General features: G+C 44.9%; 1 pseudogene; it reads left to right on the top strand.

The window, feature by feature from the left end:
• LOC120645665 overlaps positions 1 to 20753 on the top strand; it is a 96599-nt pseudogene extending 75846 nt beyond the window's left edge.
• Positions 20754 to 21343: the final 590 nt, after the last annotated feature.

Below are 21343 nucleotides of genomic sequence, written 5' to 3'. Positions count from 1 at the left end.
AGGGACTTTATTGAATATAAGTACATGTAAGAAATGCAAACTCATGATTTTCTGATCAAGTTGACGCCTGGAAATGGTCGTTAGTGAGCGTCAACAGTTGCGTTATTATTCAATGCTTGCATTGCATGATTGCCCTGTGCTGGAGATTGTTAGTCTTTTGTTCTTAGAACTCTATCAACTGCTCCAGTATTCATATGATTGCTCTAGTGTGATGTTTATCCATCCGGAGGGTGGGGGCTCCTCGCGGGACACTAGAGTATCCCTTACTAGTGTAGACATGGTGTCTAGATTAGCTAAGAGTTGCTGGATATCAACTATACCCACAGTTTGTAGAGGTAGCCGGCAGGTGGTGACAGCCATGTCCGTGCCTTTTAGTAATCCTCCACATTCGGTATGGGGGGTAGGAGGTACATAAAGTCGCCGGGGTGTACGGGCTCCTCCCGTTACTTCGATAGTGATCTCCCTGTTGTGTAGTTTAATCTTTGACGATCTAACAAATGAGAAAGTGTAGATACGACTAGCCTAGCACAGCTGACTCGAGCTCTGACTTTTACCTTGCTCCCGGCCTAAAGTAAGCTTATTTCTTTTATCCAAGAGAGTAGTTTGTGTGTGTGTCACACTACCTCCTACCATGTTATTATCTTACCCCTGTTTATGCATGAGAATATCCAATCTAGATAGAGCTCACCAACTGATCTATATATTCTCTCACTCATAGCCTTCCCTGTGGAAATATAAATGACACCCCGGTATACTCCCGGGTAAAATGCTACAACGGTATTCCGTGCGCTTGCGGATCTGTTCGTGGTTAATGAAATACTGCCGTCACAAATTGGCGTCTGCTGGCATCATCGCTAGGTGACATTGGTAGGTGCCAACAGCGCTCGGGGGCTAGCAGTGCCAAGTTTCTCGAAGCACTTGGAGGTGAGAGCAGGAGCAAGAGGCGGCTGTGGGTTGAACAAAGCGAAAGGGAGAGTGTGCTAAACCTAGGTTTAACCGAGTGGTTAAATAAATCTAGTCAGGGGCATTCCTGTGAATACCTAGAATATGGAGAGCCACGCACCAGTTAAGAAATATTCCAGGCGAAAATTAAGGGATTTGACGAAAGGGCGAACAAAATTTATCCTTCCCAACAAATCAAGACTTCCCAAAAAATATACATTGCTATTTTTTCTGGGATTATACTCCGAAAAAAGCAAATACTTAGATCTAAATACCTAAACTACTCGATTATCCAATCGAGATAGATTACAGGGAATACATCAGCCATTGGCTATTACAAAACTTCAAATATTATTATTCCCTGATGGGAATAATCAATTTATATCCAGAAAAATAAGTTTTCAAGATCAAGGAGGCATGTTTCTATAAAAACATCGCAAGTCCTCTTCTTGCATCTTGAAAAGGAATTTCTCCCCTTTTCTTGACAATTTTGCAACAAGAAATATTGGCATAATAGGAGGTGCCATCTTTTGGGAAATCCTTCAAAGAATACCCAAGAGTATGAGACCACCAGTCCACCGCAACCTCTGAAACTCTATCTACCTCTAACCACCCAGGTACAAGATGCCTAGGATGGTTAAGATGAGAGAAGCAAGGCCGACAGCTTGGCTCACAGTAAGTATTCTTGTTGCTCGCAAGTACTCTTATAGCACTAGTCGCTGGATGAAAACTACTTCTATCAGGAGGTTGAGAGCTCTCCAGAGAGGAACTCCAACTTAGAGCCATGATTGCTATGGTGGAATGCCTCTGCAAGAAGCGTCACCACTTCATTTATAGAGTAAGCAATGGACTCGAATCCAACCCGTGACACTATATGATAAGGAGCTCACGAGTGGAACAGTGTAGATTCCATCTACAGTACATGCCATGTGACTCTACAGAACACCAACAAATGCCCCTCACTTTGTTAGAAAGATGACTTTTATCTGAAAAGTGACTTCAGGTACATTTGGTGCAAGGGTAAAAAGGTGTGCCACGACTTTGGATCCTTAATTCCAATTCTTGGGATTTAGATTTAAGGCTCGGGTGCTACTGGATATGTGTCATAAATGGCATATTTTTCAAAGGCAGTTTAAATTTCAAATGAAGATTTCAAAAACTTTTTGAAGACTGATTTGACCCTCAGCCTGATTATGTGATTCAACCTAAGGCTCGGGGGTTGTCAGACCCGGGGCAGCGGGACTTCTCACAGGCGTGGAATATTTTAGAGTAAGGGACAGCGCATGGATGTACCCTGTCTCTATTGTAACTACTTGTACGGCAGTAGGACTTGCTGATATACAAGGAAACTACCCGACTACGTTGGAGTACGACCCTAGTAGTACTCGGCTAGGACTTTGCATGTAACCATGTCCCCCCGAACTATATAAGGGCGGGCAGGGACCCCTTCTAAACATCTCAACACCTAAGGCAATACAAACAACCACACAGGATGTAGGGTATTATGCTCCAGTGGCCTGAACCTGTCTAAATCTTTGTGTTCCTTGCACCATCGCATTCTGATCTCGGCATGTCCTTGCCTACAATCAATCTCCTCGGGGTATACCTCGGAGAGCTTGGCGGTTAAACACCGACAACTGGCGTGCCAGGTAGGGGTCTTCGCCGACGATCATATCGGAAGAATTCGATGGCATCCTTCATCTTCGACAACCCTGCGGTCAGCGCAAGCACCACCTTCATCTTCGGCTCAAGGGTCTGCATCGCCAATGGGTCAGGCAGCTTTAATAGCCACCTGGCCAACCCCATGAGCGCGGAGACCTCCAAGCAAGATCAACCCGACGGAACCATTTCCGACGAGTTCCTTTTGCCCGAACTCGCTGACGAAATCGAGAAGTTGTCCCTCTCATACACCCTTTCGACTCACCTAGCGCCACTCGGAATAGATCCAATCTATTTTGAATTCCTCCGTCCCCAGCTACCATTGGGACTACACAACGCGACCGCATCATATGTGACGATCATGCGCCGCGAGATCAACCAAAAGATCATCGATCAGGAGGTCACCGCTTGCTGGGAGGCGCCTGTCTTCGACTCTTACCCTAACTCGAATGACGAATTCGATCTAGAACTCACCGATTACTCGAGCTTGACTATCATCGCTACACCGCTCAGCCATTTCATGTACTAGCAGGGCTCTGAGTCCGCCGAACTACTCGACAACACCCAACTTGTCGCCTGTCTCCGGGATCTACCCTACCAAGCGGGTAGGCCTCTTTCCCCAATAGAGGAAGAAAGAGTAGGTGACACTGCCCTAGTCGACTACAATACCACCCACGATTCGACACCCAATCGCCAGGTGTACATTTCAATTCATGGAGACGACAGTGCCCTCGGCTCACAAGCCAAACGCTATGCCAATGAAAACTTGGATCAAGTATCCGACGATGAGCTTTCAGTAAATGCCCCTCAAGGCGAAACTCAACAAGACAAAGATGACCGACATGGGCGGAATTGTCGGCATATTGTTCAAAGAAGGAACGCTACTACGCGGGCACAACGTGCCCATGGACCGCCAGTTGAACTGCGCAACCTACAGCATGAGTTCGACGCAGTAGGCAACCCAGTCTTCAACAACCCGGTGGTCAACTTAACAAAAGCAGCCATCCTGATGTAGAACTTACCAGATACACCAGAGAACCGACGAATGCAACATCTCACAAGGAGAGCTTTATATCAGATCGACAGGCAAAACCCAGCTCCTTCGGGCTCCAGAATACAGCCGTACCCTAGCCGCACCACACGGAGATCAAGAGGCGAATCAGCACCCACGAGAGCTACAACAACAGCAACCAAGATATCAAGATGAAAGCTACTACGCGGGTCCCTCAAGGGGACGGGACTATGGCTGTGGTAACTTTCGCGATGCTCACGAAATCATCAATGCCAAGTATAATGGACGACCGGCGGACGAGACAGACCGTTTTCCCGCATTCAATCAGAACATCAATTACGCCGAGTACCTAGTTGGCTTCAACCCCGCCAATCTGTAGAACTTGCAGAAATATGATGGAAGTTGTTTCCTTTCTCCCTTTCGGAGGAGGAGAAGCAATGGTTCATTCGTGTCATAGGATGCATAAACGGAAGTTGGAACAAGCTTTGGAACAGATTCTGTTATACATTCTTTCCACTATCCCGAATATACACTCTACGAATGGAAGTCTTAACCTTCCGTTAGAACAATAAGGAATTAATCGGTGTAGCTTGGGCCCGATTTACCTTACTGGTTCAATCAGGCCCTAACTTGTCATTACCCGAGCATTTATTGCTCCAGCATTTTTATGCTGGTCTTGACAAGGAGTCTGCACACCACCTCAATCTCACTTCTGGAGGATCTTTTGCTCATCTTACCCCAACCAAAGGCAGGGAAGTCCTTAATAGAATATTGGACAGAACTTCTTTCGTTTGTATCCACGAGCCAACTCTAGTAGAACCCGAGGTATGCCAATAGGAAGCTCCAGAGATCGAATCAAAGTGTTTAGAAAGCCAATCTCTAGATTCGACCCCTGAACCCTCTCCTGAACTTAAACCTGAAATACCAGAGGAAGAGGACCCTCTACCTCCGGAGTTTCTCCGCAATATCGAGAATGATCCCTTTGAAGATTTTGGTAACACCTCGAATTACATCTATATCAAAAGCGACCACTAGCAACTGTCACTCCTATGGATCCCTCCGATGAGGATTATCTTCGGAAGACGATTCAAGAGTTGACAGCTTTGATGAGCAACGAATGGCTGTAAGAAGGAGAGTCATCCTTGAAAACAATCTAGCTCGACTCCCCCTGTGGCAGAAGCACCTGAATTATCCCGGCTCAAGTGCGCTGGCCATCACCCTAAAGGCAACATCGGCTCAAACGCACTTCAAACGGAACAATTCTTGGTCTGTCGGGTAACATCCCGATACAACCACCGGTTCTCTGATCGAACAAGCATACCCCGCACAATGGCGAGTCCAGAGATTTTACAACCATACATATTTTACAACACAGGCATAGTATTTATTACATCAAGTTCAAAGTACTTAATACAGATCCAAACTTAGTAAAACATTATACACGACATAAATTTAAAGTTCAGAGTTTAAAAGCAGCGGAAAGAAAAAACGACAGCTACAACACGTCGCAAAAGGACACCAAGCTAGCCCAAGCAAGGTATCACTCATCGGGGTCATTGCCGGTCGAAGACGGATCCCACTCTACGGACCAGCCAGGAGGCAAAGAGCAGGGCCAAGACAGACTAGCGATCTGGTCCTCAAAACTCATACCTGAAAAATATTTCAACAACAAGGCTGAGTATTCTAATACTCAGCAAGACTTAACCGTCAACGGATATACTTAGTCCACCTAGCTAAACTATGCAGGGTTTTGTAGGCTCTGATTTTTCTTTTGCTGAAAAGCAATAAAGAGTAGGTCCTTATTTTCACATTTTAGCTTTCAATATTCTAGTTGATTATCCATTCTTTGTAAGCAACTAACTCTACTCAACCATGGTAGAACTTTAGTCAAACATCAAGATTGATCAAATAAAGTTACTCTTATTACTCTGTGTGGCAAAGGGATCAAGCAGTCCCAAACCGTGAGAAGCGGACGATTCGAATCGAAATTTGTTGACCTGGCTAGGCAGACCTAACACACACGTTTGGAACACCGTCGGGTCGTTCCCAAACAATTGTTGACCTTTCTTTCCGGCTTGTGGATAGGGTCACTCTCCCCAACTACAGGGCACCAACTTCCTCCCTGCACCCGTGGTGTTGCGCAACATAAACATCAATAAAACCTATCTCTAAGAGAGAGTGAAAGGTATATCCACTCCCCGGTCCGATCGGCTACTAGGCTTACCGCGTACCATATTTACGGCATGTGGATAGTACGTTCAAAGACTTAACCACCGCTACCACACACCGTGAACTTATCAGAATTTATCAACACAGATGGGTTCTCACCCAAGGTCATGATATCGAACACAACCCCGTACGTCGTCCTTATATTGGTAGCAGAAAGTAAACAATCAATTCCTATAGAGCTCGCGAGTGATAGGCAATCACTCGACTTTTACCGGTTCTATAAGCTTAGCAACTATTCGAACTCAGGTCTAGTGTTCAGTACATAGGTTCCTAGGATCATGCATCTAGGGTTTCAATTCAATTCCTAAGAACTGTAAATGCACAAGTAAGTAATAACGATAAATTGTAATAATTTGAAATACTGGGTTATGTCCGGGGCTTGCCTTCGCGGTAGTCACTAGCTAGATTAGCCTTGGGCTCTTCCGGACTTTGGTCCGGGGCTTCGGTCAGTATAGCGGCATTCACTTGGGCTTCCGGATCACCTTCTTCAGACTCCGGGCTCAACTCGTACCTCCTGTCCGCTAAAACAGTCGTATCTATATGTGATGCAAGAACAGTATTATAAACACACACACGAGGCGAAGAAACTGCAGTCTAACAATTAGCAAACAAACTTAACACATGGGCAGTCATATATGGAGTTGTTAATTAACATCTCTTACTCCACAAAACAACATGATCGACTTCACAAAAGAACTACACTATCTTCATAAAGCAAGTGGTAGTTGTTTCCTATAGCAAATAAAACATGGTTTGCTAATAAATCAACAACTCAATACTAAAACAGCAAGAAATTTAGCAAAAATTACTCTAAATAGAAGGTATACAGAGTAATTAATCCTGAAAATTTCATATTAATTCATGCAACCAATTATTCAGAACAATTCATTTACTCAGACAACACCTAGAACAAGATTGAATTCTTCATATTAAACCAAAACAAATCAGAAGCTAGAACTTTTACAGGAGATCTAAACAGATCTAACTTAGCTACTGTAAATTTTTCATGATTTTATCTACAAATAATTTATCCTGAGAAAATAAACAATACAGACAGCAATATAAAAAGATTCATTTTTAGTTTCTGTTATAGACATGAACTGATGATCAAATTTTACAGAAAAGAACATATGACCAAAACATGGTTTTACAAATAGTATTAGAGGTTTCTAAGCAAGGAAACTATTTATCACTATTAAATCCTACTTAATAAACATTAAATCAAAAAAATAGCCAAACAGATCGAACATTTCTAAAACTTGGGCAACAGCAAGGTTTTAGTAACATGTAAACATGGAAAAAGCTTCACGCTCAGAACTCTAATATTTCTACCAGCACAAATATATTAGCATAACTAGTAGATCAAGGAATCTTGAAACTTTGACCTAGCTAATGATGTCAAATAGGCTTCAAATTTTTACCAGACACTAGTAATATTGCAAGAAACAATCAAGACAAAAATCACATGCAGTTACTAAGTAGAACCCATAGAACAAATAAAGCCTATTTATGCTATTCTTTTTCTTGGATTAAAAGGCTGACTAAAACTGAACATGTGCATGTAACAAAACTTGTAGTTCTTGTAATAAGGATTCCAAAACATTTGGATTTGCATTTTTATGATTTTTCTACGAATTTCTAGACATTCTCAAAGTTTAGCCCAAAAACAAAAGGAAAAGATCTGAGAACTTGCAGAGAGGTCCCTAGAAGTTTTCAAATCCTAGGAAATATGCCCTTGGCCAGAGTCAGAGCGAGGGGGAGGGTTTGACCGGCCGAATCTGGCGGCTCTGGTCGCCGGGGGCGAGGGTGGAGAGGCTGGGGAGGTTCAGGGCGTCACGCGCTACCTTCTAGAGGGTTTGGGTCGAGGAGGAGGCGACCGGAGATGGGTCGTCGACGGCGAGCAGCGGCGGTCGGACCACGGGATCGACGGCGAGGGTGCTCTGGTGGGTTCTGGGCGAGGAGGAAAGGTTTGCGAGCTGTGCGAGGACGAGGCGAAGCTAATGGTGGGGTCTGCGTGTGTAGAGCGGCTGCGGAGGTGCGGTGCGACGGTGAGCTTCGAGCTCGACGGCGTGCAGATGGACGGCGGCGGCGTTCTGGGGTCTGGAGGCGGGCAACTGGCGAAAGAGCGAGAGGATTAGCAGGAGGGGGTTCTTATGGTGCCGATGCGCATGAAAGAGAGAGCGGCGGGGCTCTATCCCGTGCTGTCCACGGTGGCGGCGAGGTGGTGGCCGGCGGAGCCGTGGGGGCGCGTGGCACGGGGAGGAGAGCTCCAGCGCGAGGGCAAAAGAGCGGTGAAGGGCTGGGGCGCGACGCGTGGGTGCCATGGAGAGCAGGAGGTGGCCGAGGCCGGCCCTGAGCGGCGGGCGGCGCTGCGCCGGTGGACAGAGGAAGCAGGAAGGGAGGGAGGAGGAAGAAGAAGCTGGACTTCTTTGTAAATTCCGAAAAGATCAGGGGTCCCACTGTAAAACTAAAATATCTCCTAAACTAGGGCTCAAATGAAAAAGTGTCCAACATGAAAGTTGTTCAACTTTTCAAGATCTACAACTTTGGTGTTGTGCAAAAATTGATTTGACCAAAGTTTAAAGAGTTATTTTGAAAACATAAGAAGGATTTTGAATTTAATGGACTTTTGTCTTTTCCAATGCAAATTCACCTCAAATTCAGACTAAAAAGTAAATTTTTTTGCCATGTAATGATTGCACCAAATTTTGCAAATAAACCCTGCACCAAAACAATAATCAAACATCCTATTCAAATAAAACTATAAGAATGACCCTACATCAATTCATATTTACACAAATGGGCCTGATATTTTTAAAATAGACCCTTACTCAAGCAATTTCACACATGAAGCACAGAAAATAAATGTTGTTCTACTGTGCAGACACCTAGGTTGTCACACCCCCTCCTCATTGTTCTGTTGCCGTCTACGAAATCATGACATGGACGCTCTTTATAACCCCACTGTCGGAGCCAACCTCATGTCACATGAGTTTTCGTTTGCCTTCCTGGGCAGCAAGATGTTCACTCCGACAAACAGGAAGCTCAAGAGACCCTCTGGTTCTCTTGTGAGAAGTTATGGGGTACTTAAAACGGTGATGTCAAGGTACACCTGAACTTCCATATCTTCGAAGACCTCAACTTTGATTTTCTGATAGGTCATCCTATTAAGGCTCTCCTTAAGGATGTACCTACGACGGGGTACCTAAACATAAACATAGTGAAGGATTCTCTCCACATTCCAATCAATCGAGCAACAAACTGCTCGGTGGAAGATCCCCCTACTATCGAGCCAATCGAGGAAGTAATGGCCACATCCGTTCTCGAGTCGTCTGACTTAGACCTCGAGGAGGATATCGAGGGGAACCCGGAGGAAGTCATCGAGGAAGACAAAGATTCTAACGAAACCTTCGAACTCACCGAGACTGAAAAACAATCACGACCCCCGATTGAGTTAAAGCACTTACCTTCTGGGCTCAGATATGCCTTCCTCAATAGCGATGTAGAGTCTCCCGTAATCATCAGTGATAAACTCTCAGAAGAGGAGACAGCCAAACTCATTGCCATTTCGCAAAAAGCACCAATTAGTCCTAGGCTACACCTTACAGGATCTCAAGGGCATCAGCCCTGCCCTTTGCACCCACCGGATCCCTCTAGATCCAGACATAGCACCTTCTAGGGAATCACAACGAAGGTTAAATAATGCCATGAGGGAAGTGGTGAAGAAAGAGGTCCTTGTTGGTGGCTCTTAAGTTGAAAATCCAACCGCCAACTTCTGTAGCATTTAATAACATTCCAATCACCGAACTTAGTTACAGGGCTTATTGCTAATTGGTTCCATGAGTTTTGGTGAATTGTGATCTACAAACACCCACAGGTTAAATACAAAAGAAAACACAAGTGAACGCACAAGAAAAGCACTGAAGATCACTACCTGCATTTCACATACAAAAAGGCCCACAAACGAGACGAAACGGGCGTTCCAAGCAAGATGCACCCAAGGGATAAGACTAGGGCCCACCTATCAGCTAGCTAGAGGAAGATGGGCCTGGGGGTGCGCCATCTGGGGTCGGCCGAACCCTTGGGTCGGCCGAACCCAGACAGGTTCCCGTCTAGGTGCGCCTTGGCGGGAGATTCGATCTTATCCTCTAGAAGGTGGTGCCCACATGTTTCCTTTTTAATTTTGGTGGGAATCGACCTCCATGGGCTATAAAAAAGGGCCTCCCTCACCCCCTCAAACACACAACACATTAGGGAGAAAGAGGAGAAGGGGAGAGTCCACCCTTAGAGTTGCTTGTAGAGTAGGCTAGGGAGTGTGAGGAGAAGCTCGGAGGAGTGTTGGAGTTGTCGGCTACCCTCTGCTTGTATCTCGGTGGGTACAAACCTCTTTCGAGTAAGTATCCGGGTCTTCATCCACTTGTTGAGTTCTTATCAAAGTTAAGCTTTTGTCATCATTTGCTTGCGGGATCATTGTCCGTCCTCGTGACGGGTGTTCTAGTCTAAAGGCTCGAGTCATGGACGGAGTCGGGGCTAGAGCAGTAATCGATAGTGTAGACGTGGAGTCTAGACTAGAGGTTACCTTTGCTTGCATACCTTCTCCACGGTCTGTCGGGGTAGGCGGCAGGTGGTGGCAGCGCTGTCCGTCCCTTGTAGTCCCCCACGTGAGGGTTGGGTGTAGAGCTAATAGCCGGATACTCTTGGCAGACCAGGAGTAAGCCGGTGCCCAAAGCAAGCGGGTGAGAGCCAAGTTTATCTCTCTTAAGCATCTCTTCTCTTAGACAACCACACTACCCAAAGGCCACCCTTCTCTCTTCCTCCGGGTAACCCAGTTAGAAGACTAGTACGCTTCCATTCCCCGTGGAAAATACGATACCCTGAATACTCCCGGGTGAAGTGCTACAACGGTATTTCCGTGCGCTTGCGGATTTCTCTGTGAGAGTTAAAAAAATACCAACAAGCATTTCTGGCGCCGTTTCTGGAGAACGGTTATTGTAGTTGTCTTCGAGCCTAGTTGCCCGTGTATCCTTTTTTTTACCTTTCTCTTTCTTTATTCCTTTTTCCATGGATCACCTTTCTATCCACCAATTCTCTGCTCCCAAGGGCGAGTTCTTAGAGCCACCAAAGTCCTCCAAGCCAATCACAGCTTCAGGCTTTGAACTCCGCCCTGGCTTCATAGCCATGGTTCGGGAACAATCCTTCTCTGGTTACGACCATGAAAATATCTACGACCACCTACGAGAGTTCGAGCAGCTGTGCTCATGCTTGTCAATCGCAGGCATGGCACAAGAAACACTTCGGTGGAAGTTGTTTCCTTTCTCCCTTGCTGAGAGAGCGAAATAATGGTATGCCCATAATGTAGGGAAGGTAAACGGAGAGTGGGTTGAGCTAAGAGACAGATTCTGTCTTGCATTCTTCCCTATGTCTCGCATTGCTTCCCTACGAAAAGAGATCCTCGACTTTCGTCAGGATAAGAAGGAATCCATAGGTGCAGCCTGGGCCAGGTTTTCCAAGCTAACCCGTGCTGGCCCAGACTTGTCTATCCCCAACCACGTGTTGATTCAACACTTCTGGTTAGGGCTTAGCAAGGAGTCTGCCCTACAGCTTGATGTCACTGCTGGAGGGTCATTCATGCACAAAACCACTTCAAAAGCCGAGGCTCTTCTAGACCGTATCCTAGAAATCACCTCCTTCACCGAAGCCCTCCCGTTAGAAGAACCTTCAAGCCACGAGGAAGCCCCACTGATTGAGTGAGCAACCTTAACTCTAAACCACCTAGACTCAACCACCGAGCATTCCCCCGAACCAGAAATAGTGGTGGAAGAAGAAATTCAACCTCCAAAATTCCCTTTTGAATTCGAGGATGATTTATTCGAAGATTTGGGAAACACCTCGAATTACCTCTACCAGAAAAGACCGCCAGTTCCAATTGGTCCTACTGAACCTCTCGATAAGGCTTTCCTTAAAGAGATGGTTAGAGACCTAACCGCTGTCATGAGCAGTGAATGGGTACAGGAGGGAGAGTTATCGTCTGAACCACTTCAGATTATCGCCCCTTCTTTGACCATTCACTGCTCTATCCAAGGAACCTTGGGGGAGGTCTTATACAATCCCATGGTTGGAGCAAACATCATGTCGGCCTCCTTTGCATTTATGCATTTGGAGAACTCTTTGGTTCCAACCAAGAAAACCCTCAGGAACTCATCAGGATCCGTCCTAGAGGGAGTTGGGATAGTCCATGACGTACTATTACGTCATGGTGATTTTGAGGTTGCCCTTGATTTTCATATCTTCGATGTCTATGACTTCGATGTTTTAATTGGGCACCCCTTTGAGAAGTTGTTCCTAGAAGCTCCTCTTCTAGGAACCCTTGATGTTAAGCTAGGGAGAGAAACATTCTCAATCCTGATTTCTCGGGTGAAGAATTCCCCCGCTGAACTTCTCCCCGAACCAGAGCCGGTTGAAGAAGTGATGGCCATTTCTCCCTTTGAGCCTTCTGAGTTGTCTTTAGAAAAAGATGCTGAACTCTTCATTCGGGAAGAAGATGACTTAGGAGAGACTCTTGACCTTCTCACTGATGAACGTCCATCACAACTACCAATCGAGCTAAAACCTCTTCCTACTAGCCTTCGCTATGCTTTCTTATACAGTGACACCGAAACTCCCGTCATCATTAGCAGTAAGCTTTCTGATGTGGAGACTGCCAAACTCTTAGCCGTACTAGAATAGCATAGGCCTGTCTTCGGTTACTCACTCCAGGACCTTAAGGGAATCAGCCCTACGCTCTGCACTCATCATATCCCTATAGACCCATCCTGCACACCTTCTAGGGAGCCTCCGCGTAGGCTAAATAATGCGATGAGAGAGGTTGTCAAGACAGAGGTCCTAAAGCTTCTGCACGCCGGGATAATTTATCCCATGCCTCACAGTGAGTGGGTGAGTCCCGTCTAGGTTGTGCCAAACAAAGGAGGAATGATGGTCGTTCGGAATAGCAAGAATGAGCTAATCCCACAACGACCCGTCACGGGGGTGGAGGATGTGCATTGACTACCGAAAACTCAACTCGGCAACAAAGAAAGATCACTTCCCGTTGCCTTTCATTGATGAAATGTTAGAGCGGCTAGCGAAGCATTCTTTCTTCTGTTTCCTTGATGGGTACTCGGGTTATCACCAAATCCCCATCCACCCCGACGATCAGAGCAAGACCACGTTCACATGTCCTTATGGAACGTATGCATATCGAAGGGTGTCATTTGGGCTTTGCAATGCTCCTGCATCGTTCCAAAGGTGCATGATGTCTATTTTCTCAGACATGATTGAAGAAATCATGGAAGTTTTCATGGACGACTTTTCTATCTATGGAAAATCTTTCGATCATTGTCTTGAGAATTGAGATAGGGTCTTGCAGCAGTGCCAAGAGAAGGACCTGGAACTAAATTGGGAAAAGTGTCATTTCATGGTCCATGAAGGCATCGTGCTTGGACATCTTATGTCCGAGAGAGGAATCGAGGTGGACAGAGCTAAAATTGAGGTCATAGAAAAGTTCCCACCTCCGGTGAACATGAAAGGGGTCTGTAGCTTCCTAGGTCACATAGGGTTCTATAGGTGGTTCCTTAAGGACTTTTCTCAGATTGCTAGGCCCCTCACAAACCTCTTAGCTAAGGATGCGCCTTTTGAGTTCTCTGACGAGTGCCTAAGAGCTTTCGAAATACTTAAGAAAGCACTCGTCTCGGCCCCAATCATTCAACCCCCAGATTGGAGCCTTCCGTTTGAAATAATGTGTGATGCTAGTGACTATGCTGTTGGAGCGGTCCTTGGCCAAACCAAAGACAAAAAGCATCATGCAATTGCCTATGCAAGCAAAACCCTGTCAGGAGCTCAATTAAATTATGCCACAACTGAAAAAGAGCTCCTGGCTATTGTCCTTGCAATTGACAAGTTTAGATCTTACTTGGTTGGAGCAAAAGTAACTGTTTTCACCGATCATGCTACTTTGAAATACTTATTCACCAAGAAAGATGCTAAACCACACTTGTTAAGATGGATCTTGCTACTCCTAGAATTTGATCTGGAAATATAAGATAAAAAGGAGTAGAAAATACTGTTGCCGATCACTTGTCGCGTATGCCTATCACTAACATGCAGGATCTTCCCATCAACGATCTTCTATGCGACGACATGCTGCTAAAGGTTACAGATTCCTACCCATGGTACGCGAACATTGTGAACTTCATGGTTTCAGGATACGTACCACCGGGGGAAAATAAGAAAAAACTGTTGTATGAGAGTAGATATGGGATGATCCATACCTATACAAGGTGTGCTCAGATGGCTTGCTCAGAAGATGTGTACCAACAGCTGAAGGGATCCAAATCATTGATAAGTGTCACTCTGCACCCTATGGAGGCCACTATGGCATATTTCGCACCCAGGCAAAAATATGGCAAAGTGGTTTCTACTGGCCATCAATGTATGAGGATACCCGAAACTTCATCAAGAGGTGCAGAAAGTGCCAGATGCAAGGTGGCATCACTTCTCATGATGCTATGCCCCTTAACTATGATCTTCAAGTCGAATTGTTCGATGTTTGGGGCATTGACTTCGTGGGTCCATTCCCAAAGTCAAAGGATTGTGAGTACATCTTGGTCGCCGTCGACTACGTGTCAAAGTGGGTTGAAGCATTACCATGCAGAGCTGCTGATGCCAAGCATGCCCGCAAGATGTTTCATGAGATCATCTTCCCATGTTTCGGAACTCCAAGAATGGTGATAAGTGACGGAGGGTCCCATTTCATTGATCGAACCTTTCGAAAATTCTTGGAGGAGCTTGGGGCACAGCATAATATCGCAACTCCATACCACCCACAAACCAATGGCCAAGCAGAAACCTCCAACAAGCAGATCAAAAACATTCTGCAAATGATGGTCAACGAAATGTGGAAAGGATGGAAGAATAAGCTACCTGATGCACTCTGGGCATACAGGACAGCTTACAAACCTCCCCATAGGCATGTCACCGTACCAACTGGTGTATGGAAAAACCTGCCATCTACCAGTTGAGCTAGAACACAGGGCTCACTGGGCTATCCGAACATGGAACATGGATAGTAAGATGTCAGGAAGAAACAGGAAGATCCAACTATCCCAGCTGGAAGAATGGAGGGAAAAAGCCTACCACCGTGCCAAGATCTATAAGGACAGAACCAAGAGATGGCATGACAAGAGAATTAGGCCCAAGGAATTCACAACTGGAGACAAGGTACTACTTTTTAATTCTAGGGTCAAGCTCTTTGGGCAAGGAAAACTACGAAGCAAATGGAAGGGGCCATACACCGTCATCCATGCATCTTCACATGGAGCAATCACACTGCAAGATGACGATGGTAAGAACTTTAAGGTAAATGGCCAATGTTTGAAAGTTTTTCTTGAGCCCTTTAATTCAAAGGAAGAGGTAGATGTAATTAATTTAATCGATCTCTGTTTTCTACCTTAAAACTTCCTACCCACGTAACACCTTGATAAAAAAATTTAAAAAAAGAACAAAATTAAAAAAAATTTAATAAATAAATAAATCAAATAAAAATTTAGACTCCCTGGTATTTCAAAACCGGCAGAGTCCTTTCTTGTTTCCACCTTTGTTTTTCTTTGAATAAAAGAAGGTACAAGAATAGGTGTGGGGGAGGTCTCTCAAGGATTATGAGATGTAAACCCATTCAAGATCTCCCCACCACATGACAAACCAGCACTGTGCGACACGTCCAAGGCAGGATATCCCATGCAGCTCCTGCATCATCCATTACGCTGGTTTGCACTTCCGAACTCACACACTTTCCTGTTCAAATTTCCAATCTAAACAAAAATTTTATGCACTCCATGCACTTCATGATGAACTTGCATACTCTTTATTCCTAGACTTTCGCCTTGCTCTTGTGAACAAAAACTTGATAGGGAACCCATGGTATCTAATAATTGACTTTTGAGATATGGTTGAACAAATGGAACCTAGCTCTTCCTTGCAAAGTACTTGGAATTTATTTTATAAAGTAAAAAAAAATTGCAGCAAGGCTCCTCACTTGTCAATAAAATTCCTATCCAAGGCCATATGTTGTTCGAAATTGAAAACCTCCCACTTTTGCAACTTGTCTTCTCATTGAGCTTTGTGAAATTGTTGTGACCCTTTGAGAGATTCATTTCATATTCCTATGATCAAGATCATGTGCACGTCCACCCACATGCTATACTTCTACACTAGAAGGTAGCAAGCATTTCCATCCACCACAAAATAAAACTCCAAGTCATACCATGACTCTCTCTCTTTCTCCAAAGTTACCATCAAGGATGTGGGCTATGCAAAAAGAAATAAAAGGTGCATACCCAAAGAAGGTATACCACATGCTCAATAGGCATGTTAAAAAAAATTTGGACACATGAAGGTCCAATTATTCAAAAAAAAAAATAGTTGGACACATGAAGGTCCAAGTATTCAAAAAAAAAGAAGAAAAGAGTTAGCCCATGTCCAAAGAAAAATGGAGAGAGATGGTTCATGAAAAGGAGTTCATACATCATCCACCAAAATATTCACACACTTGCACATCTTGATTAAGGATTATAATTTGTTTCTCCTTTGGATCCGGTCTTTGACTTAGCAACATATGAGGAACAGGTATGCCTCCAATTGTTCCCTTACCCTGAGCTCCACATAAGCCTATTTAGAGATAGGAGAAGAAGAAGGCATCACTTTGCCTAGGTGAGGAATTACATAGAGTGATCCGAGAGGACAAGCTGAGGAGCTAAGCTATCATTTTTCTTGAAAAAAAAACCCACAAGTTGCTAAGCAAGGAAGGCTAAGGAACCTGAAGTTTAAACCATTCTAAGTTTCAATTATCAAGATAAGTGTGGTAGACACTCAAAAGTTCACAAGTCCAGGAAAAAGCATGGAATAACTTGTATGCAGGATACAATCAAGGAGATGCATCCACCTTAGTCCTTCAATCTTTACTCGAGGACGAGCAAAGGGCTAAGTGTGGGGGTGTTGTTGGCGGCTCTTAAGTTGAAAATCCAACCGCCAACTTCTGCAGCATTTCATAACATTCCAGTCACTGAACTTAGTTATAGGGCTTATTGCTAATTGGTTCCATGAGTTTTGGTGAATTGTGATCTGCAGGCACCCACAAGTTAAATACAAAAGAAAACACAAGTGAACGCATAAGAAAAGCACAGAAGATCGCTACCTGTGTTTTACTTACAAAAAGGGCCCACAAACGAGACGAAACGGGCATTCCAAGCAAGATGCACCCAAGGGATAAGACTAGGGCCCACCTATCAGCCAGCCAGAGGAAGATGGGCCTGGGGGAGCGCCATCTGGGGTCGGCCGAACCCTTGGGTCGGCCGAACCAAGACAGGCTCCTGTCCAGGTGCGCCTTGGCGGGAGATTCGATCTTATCCTCTAGAAGGCGGTGCCCACATGTTTCCTTTTTAATTTTGGCGGGAACCGACCTCCTTGGGCTATAAAAAGGGCCTCCCTCACCCCCTTAAACACACAAGACATTAGGGAGAAAGAGGAGAAGGTGAGAGTCCACCCTTAGAGTTGCTTTGTAGAGTAGGCTAGGGAGTGTGTGAGGAGAAGCTCGGAGGAGTGCCGGAGTTGTCGGCTACCCTCTGCTTGTACCTCGGCGGGTACGAACCTCTTTCGAGTAAGTATCTGGGTCTTCATCTACTTGTTGAGTTCTTATCAGAGTTAAGCTTTTGTCATCATTTGCTTGCGGGATCATCGTCCATCCTCGTGACGGGTGTTCTAGTCTAAAGGCTCGAGTCGTCGACGGAGTCGGGGCTAGAGCAGTAATCGATAGTGTAGACGTGGTGTCTAGACTAGAGGTTACCTTTGTTTGCATACCTTCTCCACGGTGTGTTGGGGTAGGCAGCAGGTGGTGACAGCCCTGTCCGCCTCTTGTAGTCCCCCACGTGAGGGTTGGGTGTAGAGCTAATAGCCAGATACTCTTGGCAGACCAGGAGTAAGCCGGTGCCCGAAGCAAGTGGGTGAGAGCTGAGTTTTAGGGTATGTACCCCTTAAGCATCTCTTCTCTTAGACGACCACACTACCCAAAGGCCACCCTTCTCTCTTCCTCCGGGTAACCCGGTTAGAAGACTAGTACACTTCCGTTCCCCGTGGAAAATACAATACCTGAATAGTCCTGGGTGAAGTGCTACAACGGTATTTCCATGCGCTTGCGGATTTCTCTGTGAGAGTAAAGAAATACCAACAGTCCTCGAGCTCCTAGATGCTGGAATCATCTATCCTAATCCGCATAGTGAGTGGGTGAGCCCTGTTCAGGTCGTGCCCAAGTAAGGAGGCATGACGGTAGTGGAAAATAGCAAGAACGAGCTAATTCCACAATGAACCATCATAGGATTGAGGATGTGTATTGATTACAAAAAGCTCAACAAGGCCACAAAGAAGGACCACTTCCCCCCTGCCCTTCATTGATGAGATGTTAGAGCAGTTGGTGAAGCATTCCTACTTCTGTTTCCTCGATGGCTATTCTGGATACCATCAAATCCCCATCCATCCTGAAGACCAAAGGAAGACTATGTTCACATGCTCCTACGGAATATATGCCTATCGATGGATGTCGTGGGTTGTGCAATGCACCCGCATCGTTCCAAAGGTTCATGATGTCCATCTTTTCAGACCTGATCGAGGAAATCATGGAAGTTTTCATGGTTGACTTCTCGAGCTATGGAAAGACTTTCGATCATGGTCTAGAAAATTTGGACAAGGTCTTGAAGAGATGCCAAGAAAAGGACCTAGTGCTCAATTGGGAAAAAATGATATTTCTTGGTCCGAGAAGGCATTGTCTTAGGACACTTGGTGTCCAAAAGAGGGATAGAGGTGGACAAGGCCAAAATTGAAGTCATCGAGCGACTTCCGCCTCCCACCAACATGAAAGGAATCCGAAGCTTCTTAGGCCACGTAGGGTGCTACTGGCAATTTATCGCCTATTTCTCCCAAATCACTAGACCCCTCACTAGCCTACTCGCCATGGATGTACCTTTCGAATTCAACGACGAGTGCCATAAAGCCTTTGATACCCTCAAGAAGGCACTTGTACTCAGCTTCAATCATACAACCGCCAGATTGGACGCTCCCATTTGATATCATGTGTGATGCTAGTGATTATGCGGTGGGGGTCGTACTTGGGCAAACCAAAGACAAGAAGCATCACACGATCGCTTACGCCAGTAAGACACTCACAGGAGCTCAGCTCAATTATGCCACAATAGAAAAAGAGCTCCTAGCAGTCGTCTTTGCTATTGACAAGTTTAGATCCTACTTCGTGGGGCAAAGGGCATAGTCTACACAGACCATGCTGCACTCAAGTACCTCCATATTAAGAAGGATGCTAAACCGAGGCAAATCAGATGGATTCTTCTACTCCAAGAATTTGACTTAGCAATTAAGGACAAGAAGGGAGTAGAGAATTCAGTGGTGGATCATTTGTCGCGCATGAACATTGTTGATATTTCTTAGCGCAATCACTAGGAATGGTTAATCCTTAGCAACAGCGCCAGAAATGCCTGTTGGCAGTCCTTAGTGCAATCACTAGAAATGAGGGTGCCGAACCCATTCTAGCAACTACACCCAAGGGGGTGCCACTCTCGTGGTATAATCAATATGATTATAGATGGATCCGCAAGTGCACGGATATACCGTTGTAGCATTTCACCCAGAGAGTAAGGGTATCATCATTTATTTGTGTCCCAAAGGACGGCAGCGGCAAAGGTATTGTACTCAACAATAACCATGACATTGTGCCTCAAGTAATAGGCAATGCTCCAACAGGGGTAAGTACAAATAAAGAATAAGCAAGGGTAATGTGACACATCACACATCCACACTCCAAGAGGAAGGAAATAAGGAGAGAAACTATAAAACAAGGAACTACTCTATCCTATGTCAAGTCAGCTGGAGCTTAGGCTAGGTTAGGTGTCCTAGTGTTTCTATCCAAAGCTGGGGTCATGTTAGATCATGGTTAGGACTGCAGGTGCCAGGAAAATGGGATAGCGGGGAGAAGGTCCCGCACTGGAGAACATCCAGTTCCGTTACCTCTTTGCATGAACTCATACACCGAACACGAATGTCGGGGAGTACGCTAAACGCAACACTGCTGTTACGCCGGACGGACAGGGCTGTCATCACCTGCCATCTACCCCAGTCACACCATAGAGAACGGTCATATCTGAAGGATCCCGCATACCCGAGCACCTCGCTCATGTATGAAGTCACTACTCTAGTGCCCCCAGGTCTCCCACCCTTCGGATGGACGAGTAAAACACTAGAGCAAACCCGAAAGCACAACGAACCTCTATCCTTACCCAGATCATCTTGTGACACCCTAGGTGTCTGCTCAGTAGAATTGTAATTATTTTATGCATCACGTGCTTAATTTGCTTGAAAAAGGATCTTATTGTAAAAATAAAAGGGTAGTTGTGTAAATATTATTTATTGCAGGGTCCTTTCTATAGTTTAATTTTAATAGGGAGAGCTAATATTGCTTTTGTGGAGGGTTTATGTGTAAAATTTAGTGTAATCATTACATGGCAAAAAATTTTGCTTTTTAGTTTGAAATTAAACTGACTTTGCAATGGAAAAGACAAAAGTCCATTAAATTCAAAATCCTTCCTATGTTTTCAAAATAACTCTTTAACCTTTGGTCAAATCAATTTTTGCACAACATCAAAGTTGTAGATCTTGAAAAGTTGAACAACTTTCATGTTGGGAACTTTTTCATTTGAGCCCTAATTTAGAAGTTATTTTAATTTTTGCTGAATTTCTTGCTGTTTGAGTACTGAGTTGTTGATTTATTAGCAAACCATGTTTTATTTGCTACAGGAAACAACTGCCACTTGCTTTATGAAGATAGTGTAGTTCTTTTGTGAAGTTGATCATGTTGTTCTGTGGAGTAAGAGATGCTAATTAACTACTCCATAAATGACTGCCCATGTGTTAAGTTTGTTTGCTAATTGTTAGACTGCAGTTTCTTCGCCTCGTGTGTATGTTTATAATACTGTTCTTGCATCACATATAAATACGACTGATCTAGCTGACGGGACGTACGAGTTGATCCCAGAGTCTGAAGGAGGTGATCCAGAAGTCCAGGTGAACACTGCTGTACTAACTGAAGCCCCGGACCAAAGTTCGGAAGAGCCCAAGGCTGTTTTAGCTAGCGACTACCAAGAAGGCAAGCCCCGGACATAACCCAGTATTTCAAATTATTACAATTTATCGTTATTACTTACTTGTGCATTTGCAGTTCTTAGGATTTGAATTGAAACCCTAGATGCATGACCCTAGGAACCTATGTACTGAACACTAGACCTGAGTTCGAATAATTACTAAGCTTATAGGATCGGTAAAAGTCGAGTGATTGCCTGTCACTCACGAGCTCTATAGGTGTTGCTTGTTTACTTTCTGCAATAACCATAAGGACGACGGACGGGGTCATGT

The sequence above is a fragment of the Panicum virgatum genome, chromosome 8K (assembly GCF_016808335.1).
Source record: "Panicum virgatum strain AP13 chromosome 8K, P.virgatum_v5, whole genome shotgun sequence".
NCBI classification, from domain to species: Eukaryota; Viridiplantae; Streptophyta; class Magnoliopsida; order Poales; family Poaceae; genus Panicum; species Panicum virgatum.
Note: the sequence above shows the minus strand (reverse complement) of the source record. Positions and strands in the feature narration are given on the sequence as shown.